The sequence below is a fragment of the Colius striatus genome, chromosome 9 (assembly GCF_028858725.1).
Source record: "Colius striatus isolate bColStr4 chromosome 9, bColStr4.1.hap1, whole genome shotgun sequence".
Classification (NCBI taxonomy): domain Eukaryota; kingdom Metazoa; phylum Chordata; class Aves; order Coliiformes; family Coliidae; genus Colius; species Colius striatus.
The window spans coordinates 28583554-28596740 of record NC_084767.1 but is presented as its reverse complement, the minus strand read 5'-3'; positions in this window follow the sequence as shown (position 1 = coordinate 28596740).

Here is a 13187-nt window from a genome sequence, read left to right as displayed (position 1 = left end):
AATTATAGAAACCATAGTGCTTACAATCTTCACGCTACTGGAATTACATTTGCAAAATATAATTGGAAAAAGGTGACTTTCCCACAGCTAATAAATGCCAGCAAACTGCTCTTGAACGTCCTGTTCTTCACCTATAGAATAATTTTGCAGTAACACAGGTATTATCAAATAAAATAATTGTAACTATGGCTGGTCAGGAAAGTTTTATCAATGCTCTTCTTCAGAATTTTTTTTTATTATTACCATTGATACTGAATTTTTGGAAGAGAAGGTTTGACTGATGTCTTATCCCTGGAGTGTCCAATTCCTATGATATTTTTCACAGACAAAATGAACCTTTCCTTACTATTATTTTTATGTCAGGATAGTAATCTAAAAAGCTTTAAGCTAACAATAGTGAGCTTTGCTTGCTGATTTCTCTTTACTCATTTTAGAACTAAAATATATTACAGAGATTATTTTCACCCTTCCTTCTAAATGTATTTTTACTTAGGAAAAATATTAAGCTATTATAATGGCAGCTTATCTGTGATAAAAATGAGGAAAAAAAGTTTATTTAACAGTACAGAACAAAACTTGCTTTGTTTTGACTAATGTAATTTGTATGAGAAAATACCCATTATTGACAATGGGTCAACAATGGGTTCAGTTGGAAATTGAGTTAGCTGCTAGCTCTGCACATCTCAGAAAACTCTTTCTTTCTACAGGCTTTAAATGGGCTTTCTCAAATACACAGTACAGTCTCTGTGATTCATATTATATGCACGATTTATATTACATTCCAAAACAATTCATATTGCTCTTACCCCAGGATATTCAAAATCATGAGATAACATTGCTTTAGTGTCAATGCAAATTCACTGGATTTTGGTCCACCAGAGCTGAACACTTCATTATGCCATTATCACTCTATTTGGTTCATTGCTCAGATTGTACATAAATTTCACCTGAGATTACCAGGATTCTACAGTGCAAGAGCTCTGCCTATACACTGGCCACCAAAAGCCAACATGAAAACTGTAACTATATAAAACGAGTAGCAGCTGATGGTTCCCTCTGGTCTTTTATGAGGCTTACCTGTCTAGGATAAATGGATTACTCACAAAGTAAGTGTCATTCAAGCTGGAAGGAATTTACAGTTGTCATGTAGGATGACATCCTGCTCAAAGCAGGGTCAACAGAGAATACATTTGTCTTAAAAGATAGACAAATTTAGTAAGTTACCCTGTTAACTTGCAATCTTCTAAGTTCTTTAAAATTTATATCTTTAATATTAAAGACAATAAGTAAAACTAATAGCATTAGTTGAATTTAAAAAAAAAAAAAAGCTCTTTTGTTTGGTAGTGTAGTATGACACCTGATTCTTTGGGCTTATGTACTAATTCCTCAGCAGGAGGACAACAAACAGAGGTATGTTTCTTTGAACAGCTGAGGAACAGTGCAAAGAGTTTATGATGGGTATACTGTGACCTACAGCCATCTTCTCTATTACCAGCTGGCTTAAAAGCCTGTATAAATTTGAAACTATTATATATGATAAACAACTACGAATTTCTTACTTAGTAAAGAAAAGATCCAAAGTCTCTACCCGATGATTCAACAGAAACTAAAAAAAAAAAACAAAACAAAACAGCATTTTATTTTTGTCTCTATGTGTCTTGCTCTTAGAGATAGCAAACCCTGCCAAAATATTACTGTTCTTCACATATTTCAGCTGTAGAAAAAAAGTCAGAACAAATAATGAGCTAGGAGGAGGTAAACTGTGAATGCAGGCTACAATTCACATTGGACAGGCAGTGCCTACCCTCACATTTTGAATTTTTGGTCACAAGACAGTAGCGTTGAAGACAATGTGTACGTTCAGGCTATGTTCTAAAGAAAAAACACTGTTGAGAAAAGAAAGTGAAAAAATGAATTTGAAAAATTCTTCAGTGGAGAATCAATTGCAAATGTAAGGAAAAGCATTTCTGATTTGAAAACAAAAGAGAGTATTCATTTTATTTACTGATATAGGATAAAATTAATGACAGTATCTCATAGAACTCCAGTTATGAATTTGCATTATATTTAGGTTCAAAGATACATGTCATATTCTAAATATAAAACACCATGCACACACTATATAGATTCATTCAAGTGTGGGAGAAAGAATAGTGTGGGAAAATGCAAATGGGAGGGGTAATGAAACTTGTGCTGACCTTTGTTCAAAGTTCCCAAGAGTGAATATAAAACAAAATGTAGCTCATATTGTGGTGAGTTTTTATGATACCCTACATTTGATTTGTGAATTCTGCTGTACTCAGTAAAAACAGTAGAAAAGAGTGAGGATATAATCCTTAATTCAATAATTCTAAGACAAAATCTAGTCAAGTGTAAGCTATTTTTTTTTTAACCAGTACAATGTCCAGGATATTTTTTCTTTTCTTTCTTTTTTTTTCCTCTGTTTTTTTCTTTTTCGTTGGGATTTTTGGCAGAATATCCAAGTAAACTAAATAAAGTTGAAAGGAAAAAAATGGTTTGTTTCTTTTCAAGAACAAAAAGTAGTCCTCCATTATGCTGTTCCTCATAAAGGATGCATATAGTCTCTGACTATATGATTTCATATGTGTTATCAATGTTTAAAAGTTATTATTCTTGACTTTGTATTCAATATGTACCATTACCCTAAAAACTATGTCTTTCCTCGAAATAATGCATTTTTTTTGTATTCCATTAGTTTAATTCTAAGAAAGGACAGGTAACAACTGTTTTCAGACACTGGAAACATAAAGGGATAAAAGAAAAAAGCCACTGCCAGAGCCCTGCAAAGCCGCTCAGCTGTGTACAGAGATCTTCCAGGAGCATTGCCAATGTTTTAAAAATCTTGAATTGCTGCCAGACATGCAAGATATGAAATCGGTTTATTGCTGCATGGTGAGATTTTCTATAGAAAGGTCCAACCCTCATGATGCTTACAGGCAGTTAATACAGACTATACAACACAATAGAAACACACAACGTGTCTAGTACAGATATGAGTTTAAAAGTTTTTCTAATGATTAAGGGAATATAAACAAATAGTTCAATGAAAAATTACTAATTTCTTCATAGCATTTCAAGAACAAGGTTTAGATTTCCCTACAGGCAGAAGGGGGATTTCTGCATTATCTTTCTTGCATAATAATTCACTACTGATCGAAAGAGTCTGCAATCATTTACCACCTAAGACACCTTGTTTCTTCTCTAAACCTAAAGAATAAACCTTTGCAAACTTTTTCTTCACCAAATGTGAAAGACATCATCTTCTAAGTCACATCATCTTACTCCATTATGGAAAGTGAAGGTTTAGCTATTTTCATAATAGTGTCTATGCTTTTCCCCAAACATTTCAAAAAATGCACTCCTCCTCCTGATCTGCGTCCTTAGAAGTGAATGAATGAGACAGAATTCCCTGATTTGTCAGATTCTTTAGAGATTATCCAGAAGAAAAAAAAGAAGAAAAAGAGGGGGGAAAAAAGCATCTAGAGTTCTATTGTTATTTTTTCCAAAATCTCTTCCCAGTGAGGATTCGGAAACAGGGCAATGATATTGATCACTCTACCTCAAAATAAAAGGAGAGCCTTTATACAGGATGCTGTATCCTATGAACACCAGTATAAACACAGATGGTGTCTTAGGTGGACAAAGCCTCATCATTTCATTTACCTTCACTTAGTTAGCTGGTGACTTGGATTCACTTTGTGATAGTTCCCAACAGAAATGTAGTTTCTCTCTGAGATTTCCATTGAACTCTTCTTCATGAATTTCACTGCTTAATAGTATGATCATGCCCAAGAATGCTTTTTACAGTTTTTACAATTATATATTTGCCATCAAAGTACAAAATGAAAATTAGTATGGAACAATTGTTTTCTTACTAGCTGCCAATTGTTTCAATCTAAGCTTTTCAATGATTTTATAGCCTACGATTAAAAAACAGTACAATACAACAAGAAGGCCATAATGAGAAGGACTTCATTTATCATCCCATTAAAAAAAAAAAAAAACCTCGAAACAAAACACCCTTTCCTAGCTAAAGCGAAACGCCAGCTTTTATAAACTGCAAAGACCTACAGCCCCCTCTTGTGACAAATGATCAGAAAACAAGTAGAGTTTCACAAAGACACTACAGTTTGAAGCAGCTTCCATTCAAATAAAATCCCTTTAGAAAGATTGCAGTACTTTTTTTTTGCTGATTTCTTCCCAATAGCAGAACAGATGTCATATGAAGAAAAGCATCATAATACAATGTCAGCATTCTGTTCCTGCTTGCTCTCTGGATAATAGTTATTTGGCTTCCTGTAGTCAGGATTCTGTCTGTCTTAACTTACATCAAAAGGTTGTCATCAGATAAAATGGCACAAGATAAGAACAAAAAGTGTTTACCAGTCAGTATGAATTCCTTCCATCTCTGTTACTTAAGGACCATTTGTATGCCTACTATACCTCAAAAAGAGGTTAAAAAAAAAAAGGAAGTATTTCACTGACTTTATGCCATCTACAAATTTGTCTACGCCATTGAAATACTCAGGTATAATCTAAATTAATTATGGATATAAAAACAATTTTGGTATAACTTCTTGTTCCTATGGTGCACAATAAACATAGTGTTCAGGACCACCAAAATACACCACTTTCAGCATAAATTCTTTTCGAATATAATTTGCACAAAGGTAAGGAACTAAAAACAGAGGAACATATATGTCAAAATGCCAACTAAAATTTGACCTAGCCTGATGTATCTCCACATCTGCTTCTATCTAGAAACATGTATGAAACTACTCTCAGATTTTATCTCTCAGAAATTACATTTCAGCACTGAATAGAATACTAGTTTATATGAACTTTCTTACTCTACAAACAAATAAATTCAGTCCCTTGTGATACCTGTGTATTGGGAAACTGCCAGCACCAATTTTCACTGCTGTTAATGGAAATTTTTCAGAGACCTGTTTAGGGTTCAAGAAAGCAAATGACTTTCAGAATGAAGGCAGGATCCCAAACAAAAGATCAATCATCAGGGTTCAAACAAATTAGATTGGCTCTTCCATCTTATCTAATGTAACTTCTAAGCCAAGATTTTACCCACAGACATGTTTTGAGCATTCAATCCCTATACAATGTAAATTCATCCACTTTAGCGTTTACTCTTTCCCCTATTTTGGTCAGTTTTGAAAGCCAGCACAGTAGGACACAATTGCCAGTCCAAGTTACTCACCCCTACTTCTCACCCCTTGACATTTAGCTCTCAATTGAGGGAAGCTGATCAGCTCCTTATCAGTCTGACTTTATCTCTTGGTATGGTGTCCCTTCTTCAGTTGGTAATTCTAGCAACAGACTCACACTTGTCTCAGTAAATGTCACACTTCTAGAACAAATCCTGGAAGTGGTTTGTTTCTGCTATGCAGACTGAAGAAGCATTTGGGATCCAGAACGTCATCAGAGTTTAGAGCTCTGACAGGCCGATAACTCTGTAGAGACATACTGATCAAAACTTAACAAGCCTTCTGCTGAGCATAACTGGGAAAGAGCCTATTGCTTCCAACAGGCACAGAAACATTTAAAGTGCCTGTGAAAACCTCTCCTAAAAATTTCCAAGATACAAATGCTCTGAACTACCTGCTCATGTAGTGACAGTATTCCAAAGATATCTATATAAACCTTTTTTTATATAAGTCCATTAAGACAGAAAGCTATCTTATTCACTTCCTAAAACAGTTACGAAAGAGCAGAGCCATCAGATGGGTTTGAAAAGCTTTTTTTTTCTTCAGAGCACCTCCAACACCTCCAGTTTGCATGTATATATACTGCAGGATTTCACTAGAGGTACAGATGTCTGTATTAAGCAATACAAAGCTTTGAATAGTATTGTTAAGAGTCGGCCTTCTAGAATACCAGAACTAGAAGTGTTTAATACTATTTCTATGAACTGCAGATAGACAAAGATTACAAGGGTAAAAGTAATTCAGACGGTCAATTGTATGTTCAAACAGCTCACCTACTGAGACGTTATTTAAAACAAACTACTGGATCTCAACAGTTCAACTCAAATTAGTCTATTTACTGTCTTTGCTCTAAAGATTGAGCACTCAATAAAGAAGGAAAATAGTATTAGTCAGATTTCATATAGAATTAGAAACATAGTCCTGCAGGCATCTCTTCTTTGAGTGGGCCATCTACTCAAAATGAGCAGTTTAATAGCCAACTGAATAAAAGGTCTCCCTCAGCTTTATCTCCTCTTTCCCTCAGCTTCATCTCCTCTCTCTCTAGTTTCACTGTATGCTTAATTCTGGGCATTTCCTCACTGACATCTTTTATTGGCATTTGGACTTTAGCTAACTCAAAGGGATGTCAAATCTGACTTACAGATTGCCTTAGTGATGAGTATCTCAGTTTGAAATTGTGGAAAGGTGTATTGTTTTCAGTCAAGCTTAAAGCAGATGTATGATGATATATGGCCATGCTCTTGGCCAAAACAATAATGCATTTAATTTTTCATTCAATATGTCATCTTCCATTCTGCTGTCTGTCTTTGTTTCTACCTTTAGCCATGCTTCTCACCTCTACAGGTAGATATCCACTATTTTGTCTATAAAGGCATGAGATCTGTTATGTCAGGTGGTCACACATCTCTTTTCCAGTTGGCAGATAATATTTAACTGTTAAACTCTTAACTTGCTTTCCCTCTTCTATCTCCCCAGAAAAATCCTGAAAAACTTTTCTGATGTTTTGTAAAAACAGACATTTACATGTGCACAAGTGAAGTCTGCAGTAATGATATAGACCATAATCCCAAATCACATGAAATTGTTTGTGCACTTTCATTAACAAGTAAAACAGAAGAGACTGACAGGATCACAGCAAGATGGTGAGTAGAGGCCAGCTGTTTATATTTGCAGTAGCAACTCTATGATGAAACAGCAACCGTTACTTGCCATGATGGTCTGTTTCTCCTAAGTTGTGATTGAAAGCAAGTAAATATTACTGCTACCTATATTTTCCACCTCAGGGCAGTGACCTAAAGTAGTACCACTAGTCTTTAGGGACAACCTCTGACCCCAACTGGTGCCATCCCTAGGGTTAGGTGAAAAACTTTATCATGATCTCTGAGCTTCAGTTGCTGTGAATGTACCATTTCTTGCTCTTGGCGTCACCTGCTAGACACACAAGCACAATAGGAACTCAGGTTTGGTTTGAGTAGTGACATAGTCCTATTTTAACTTGTCTATCACACCTCTTCATATCTCCTTACTGTTTTCATCTATATGGCACTCCAAAATGTCAGGACACTGGCCCTTGATGCTGAATCTGTACTTCTGATGGCTGAAGCTCAAGTGCTGGTTCCACATCTAAAGTGATCTCAACAGAGGAAGCAAACTATTTTAGGGTCCTTCTTAGGGTATATTAAGCTCTTGGCATAGCCACTGAAGGTGTGAAATCAAAGCTATAACAAGCAGAAAGACGGCACATAGTGCAGTAAGACGGTTCACTGATGTAGTGCTGTACTCACTGTCACTGATGGGCAAGTAGTGGGCTTGACACTACTTTTGTAGTCTTCTGTTCCCACAGGTATCTGTATGTGTCTTATTTATGGTGTGGCCTAAAACTTGCAGATAGTAGCAGTACATCATAGTAGAGCTTCAACCAGTCCTTAGAGACAGGAACTGGAACTCAGTGTGCCTGACCTGATTTGTTCTGTGCTGAGCAAAAACCAAAGGATAGGACCTAGTATAATGTATTGGAAAGACTTTCCTGAAGCAGTAAACAATGTACCGGAAGCAGAAGACAAGTTGCAAACAGATCCAAATTTAGCACTTAATGAACATGGTTTCAAAACACTGGCTATCAGTGTTGAAAACATAAAGCTCCCTCTAAGCTGACTGCACATTCCAAAATCACAAGGAAGCGGAAAACCTGCTTTTACCAACACTAAGATGTCCCGAGACAATGCTTTTCATTATATGAGCTTGCTAATACATTGTACATCATTTTAACCTAGATATACAACACACTGTATGCTAAAATGAGGGAATCTAGAACAAATGTAAAGCAATTCACATCCTGTTTGTTAATTAGGAGTGTGAAATTGTATCTGTTCAGATGAACTTAACGTTTAATTCATTAGCACTTAATCCCACTGCAGCTTTGTTCTTTACTGAATTATTCTTTTATCTTTATGCAGCCCCATCTCAAGAGACAATACCACCTGTAAAAGGTTTTTAATTGACATCTGTACTTAGGCTATAGTAATATTAAACCAACCAACAACAGATAATCACTGTTCCCTGATCCTGAAACATCCACAGCATATAAGACTAGTAGTATTGAATTACAGTACTATTAGCTATAGACTACCCTAACAGAGCAGCATCAGCTTTTAACTAACCTGACGCTCTTCCTGTATTTGTACTTTGTTGAACACAAGCAGGCTCCCAGCTTCCTCTGTGATGGTGATAACATATGTCCGACTTTGTTGTTGGCAGCTGGAGTGAAGGGGAAGACAATGCCCTTTGACCTCTGAAAAGCAGTATAAAGCTTATCAGATCCTCTCCAGATATCACTAAAGGAAACGGGCTGGAAGAGTTGGCCCCACGTAGGAAATATATATAAAAAAACCTGTCAGTACTAATCTTTTTGTAATGTCACTAAAAACATACCTTTGCAAATCTGAGTTCCTGACAGACAATGTCATTTGTAGAAACTGAACTGAAGTAAAAGTGGAGAGGCAGAATTATACACCACACATTAAACTTAGGTTCATATCACTTGAAATGACTCCGTAGTATCAAGAGTGCTTTGCTTTATGCTACCAACATAATTTTTTCTTAGTGATTATTTCTCTGTTCCACCTCTGAGGTAGACCTTTAAAGGTCACATATTGCATAAACATACACAACGTTTCCCACTACACAGCTCATTTGGGGGATCTGTTTATCTGCAAGGTCTTCTACATGAACTATGAGAAATTAAGACCATAGACTGACCCCTGCAAAAACCCCCATAACTGATGAAAAATGTATTTGCAAGTATGTATTAAGATTCTGTCATTTCTGCCCTGTCAGATACTCTAGGCAGCCCTAGCATTTAAAGCTTTTAATAAGAATCATGATGTTTCAAATTGGTAGTACATGCATCTGATTTACTTTGCACTATATAGTTGCAAAATCAGTTAAACAGCCAACACCAGTTACCATAATTAATTCACTCAGACTTTTTCATATGATTGGTGAAAAAAAGCCAAAACAAACCGAACAAAACAGTGTCAACAGCCACAAGGTGGAAAAGATTATGAGCAGAGATTCAGGAAACCAAATTCTTCGTTTTGGTGTGCTCACTTTGTGGACATGGTATCACTAGTTAAAAAGTAAATTTTCACTATCTCCACTGACATAACAGGGCATATACCTAGTCATTTCAAAAAATGAAAACATACAATCCATCCTCTTTATATTAAGTATGAAAGAAAAAACCTATATCTGCAATGTTCAGGTGAGGTGTCAGTAACTGTAGCACCTCAAATTCTTTCCACAGAGAAGACTGGGTTTTTTGCTATCCCTGTACCAGTATTAATACACAGTAGTATAATACAGTTCTGTGATTCACATTCCAAACCTTTATCCTCTTAAGTAACAGTAAATTAACAACGATTAATAAATTATTTAGCAGTCAGGAAATCACACTGGAAATCACACTGATGGTGTCAATATAAGAATGTAAGCAAAAGTAAATATTATTTCCATACTGTTTAAAAATATATTTTAAAACAGTATCCAGGTAAGATTATAGGCAAGACTGAACATACAGTGTTCCCCTGCTGATCTGCACCAATTTATCAATGCTGTGTTCATTTCCAAATATCTGTCAGGACCTGAGCTTCACACTTCTAGTAGAGAGGAAGAGGGGAAGTAGGTTTTTCTGATTTGGGGATTTTGTTGTTTTTTTCTTCTATTTATAGCTTCTGAAATTATGTGGAAAGAATGTAGCTGGTTGATGCCTGCCAGAGATCAGTATCTGTGTGACTTTACTCAGAAACCACTGATCAGTTTTGGAAGCTCACAGAGTTCAGTGTTCTACTGAACAAATTCATATATTAAACTTAAGATTATTGCTTAACAACTATTAATAAAGCAGAAAGTAGTTGATCAGCACTGTACTGTGTAACTGTCAATGCATGATGAGAGAACTCATTCAATATACACTGTGCACCCTGAACTTCCCCTCCTTAAGAGGGGGGATGATTCTAAACAGACAAGGCAGGGAAGAGGAGAAAGGAAACATTCCCAATAGAGAACTGAGGCACTGAATGATTTTGCTCAAGGTCACTCAGGAAGTCTATAAAAGAACCAGGATGATGACTTTCTTCTCAGTCCTGGTCTACAATTAAACCATAAGGTCATCCTATTTTTGTGAGTCTTAAAATATTTAAGGTTTTGACCATCTCTGACAGGAGATATATCTCTATTTTCACGATTTGCAGATTTCAGAAATCTAATAATTCTGATTTCCAAATTTTTTTATACCATATTTCAACTTTTTTTAATTAAAGAATTTCTTTGGAATAATTTTTTTTACTGTACTACACCACAGTATTTAGAGGTTCCTGAGACAAAGTAGTTGTGAAATACACTTTGGAAACAGATATAATTCATTCTCAACCAAGGCAGGGAGTGTATATTACTTAACTCTAAGGGAAAAGAAATATTTATCCTGAAAACCTTGCAGGCTTAAGCACTACGTAGGTGCGAATGTATAGAACAGGAGCAAGGCATGAAAAAGAGAATATCTAACCCTAAGGTGAGCACAGAAACCCTCTTCTCCCCAGAAATGGGAAGGTCAGTACTTTGAATTGAATTTCAAGAGGATGAAGGGTGAAAGGGAGTAGTAATACAGACATTCTCCACTCTCTTTTCCTGCTGCCAGTATATGGAAAAGAAGACAAAATCTGCTTGGAGAATATAATGAACATAGCATAAAATTTATAACTAGGATGCTTACCTGGAAGAGGAAATATTTAAGATTATGTATCTCCTACTCACTCTCATTTTGTTCAATGATGAGTGATTACACAAAATGATACAGAGTGATTATCCAAAAAACACGTGCTCGGGCGAGTGTATAAACTAGCAAGGTAAAAAATTACTTTCCTGATCTCTAAGCCAAATAAATCTTGGCTTACAACAGTACAATTTCAACAACAGAGGGGCAGAGTTCCCTTTCCTGTATGATTTCACATACCTTAAAGTCTGGGTGTCTGAGGCTTCCCAAGGAGACAGAAAATGTAGATTTGACCTCCCACAGAGGTCGGAACTTTCCACTTAAAAATTACATTCAAATACTTCATGGTAACAGTTCAGAGAGATGAAGACAGATAAATCATGCCACCTATCTATTCCTCTTACAAAGTCAAGAAAACCTAGAAGTTCAACAAGCTTTTATGCTTTGACATTTAAGATGAAGCTCTCACTGTGTTAAAATACAATAAAAGAAATCAAAAGGTCCATTCCATCTCAAATAACATTAGAAAAAAATGCACTATCACACAACAGTTATTTCTAAAGCCCGTTAACATTGCTGGATCCTGTCACATAGTGCAAGGGTTCTCATGTTAGAACTATTCAAACTATTCAATACACTATTCAATTAGAGCTATTCAATACACTATTCAAACTGTTAGACCTGCTGGCAAAGATCCGTACTGGCTGATCAGTTTTGATGGTGAAGAACACAGTGTCATTTTGCATTCTTTAACATTTCAAGAGGGTAAACACTAAGAACACTTGTACTTTGAGGCTAATGAGCCAGACAGACAAAAGGTGAACAAACACAAGACCAGAGTTAGAACAGGAATAGTTTAAAAGGCAATCAATTTGCAGGAATAAAATTACAAATATTGTGCCATGTCATGGAACCGTTTGTAACTGCAAATGGGAATGATCTTTCATGTATTACATCTAATAACCAAATATAACAATATTCCCTATTTGCTTTATTTGCTTACAAGAACTTCCTATACCATGACTTGGGAAAACTGTGTCCAAAACATGCACTATGTAGCTCTTAATCTGTACCATTTACTGCAACAGCTTCTTTTCTGAAGCTCTTCCTGTGAAGAAGTTAAAAAAAATCTGAAATTTAGTCCTTTATATATGCTTGTACCCTTACACTTCAAAAGTTTATCAAGTTACATGCATTGCTAGGCACCCTTCTCAAAGCTGTCATTGAGAATTGTATAAATCACAAGACCATGGACTGGTTCCTGCTGTTAAAATGTCTCTTCCCTCAGAGAAGATACTACACATTTCTGTATTGGTTTATGCTAAGACATCTATGTCTAGGAGTGGGGAAAAAAAAGAGAAATATAATCCTTTATTTCCTAAAACATCATTCAGGAGAGATGATACAGTGGTGAAGAAAAGGAAAAGGACGTGAACAAGCTGGTGTACATTTTACAAGAACTCCGTGGCACCTTGCTAAAAATTACACTCTGAGAACTTTGCTTAAGAATGTTGCACCAAGGGATTTTTGAATTATTCTCTTTCAGCTCCCTATCCTTTAGCCTCAGCCTGATGGCAGAGGCCTTATAAACTCTGAGGATTATTCAACACACCACTTGGTTAATATCAGCTACTTCAACTCTTCCACTTTGATTTGTCCACTGGAGTTGACTTGTCACATTTGTGACCAGTACACCAAAGCCAAAGTTCCGTGTCACTCCATCAAGCAAGTCTCTACGTAGTAAGCGCCTTCCACATCATTTGACAGCTCTTTCAAACCCAGACATTTTTTTTGTGAACCTAGTAACCAAAGAAAACTTTTTGTCTAACCTTGTCCTCACCTCTGTACTCATCTGGATCAGAGTCCTGCAGCTAGATCAACTTTTCTTCACCAATACTTTTCCTCCATAATCTGGCACAGAGGGGAGCCCATTGGTGGGTGAGTGGCAGTGAGTGCATCCATTTTCATGTGGTACAGTGCCAGGCCCCAGTCTCCAGTTGCCTTCAACCCCAACTTCTCAAGCATTCCCAGGGGCCCTGCTGCTGACTCTTCCCACCTGTCTGGGAGCTCTACCCCATCTCCATCACTTCCCAGCAGGGCTTAGTCACTGCTGAAATACAAAGGCAGTTCAGAGAAGCCTAGCACAGGACAAAGACTTTCTAAGAAGTCTTTAG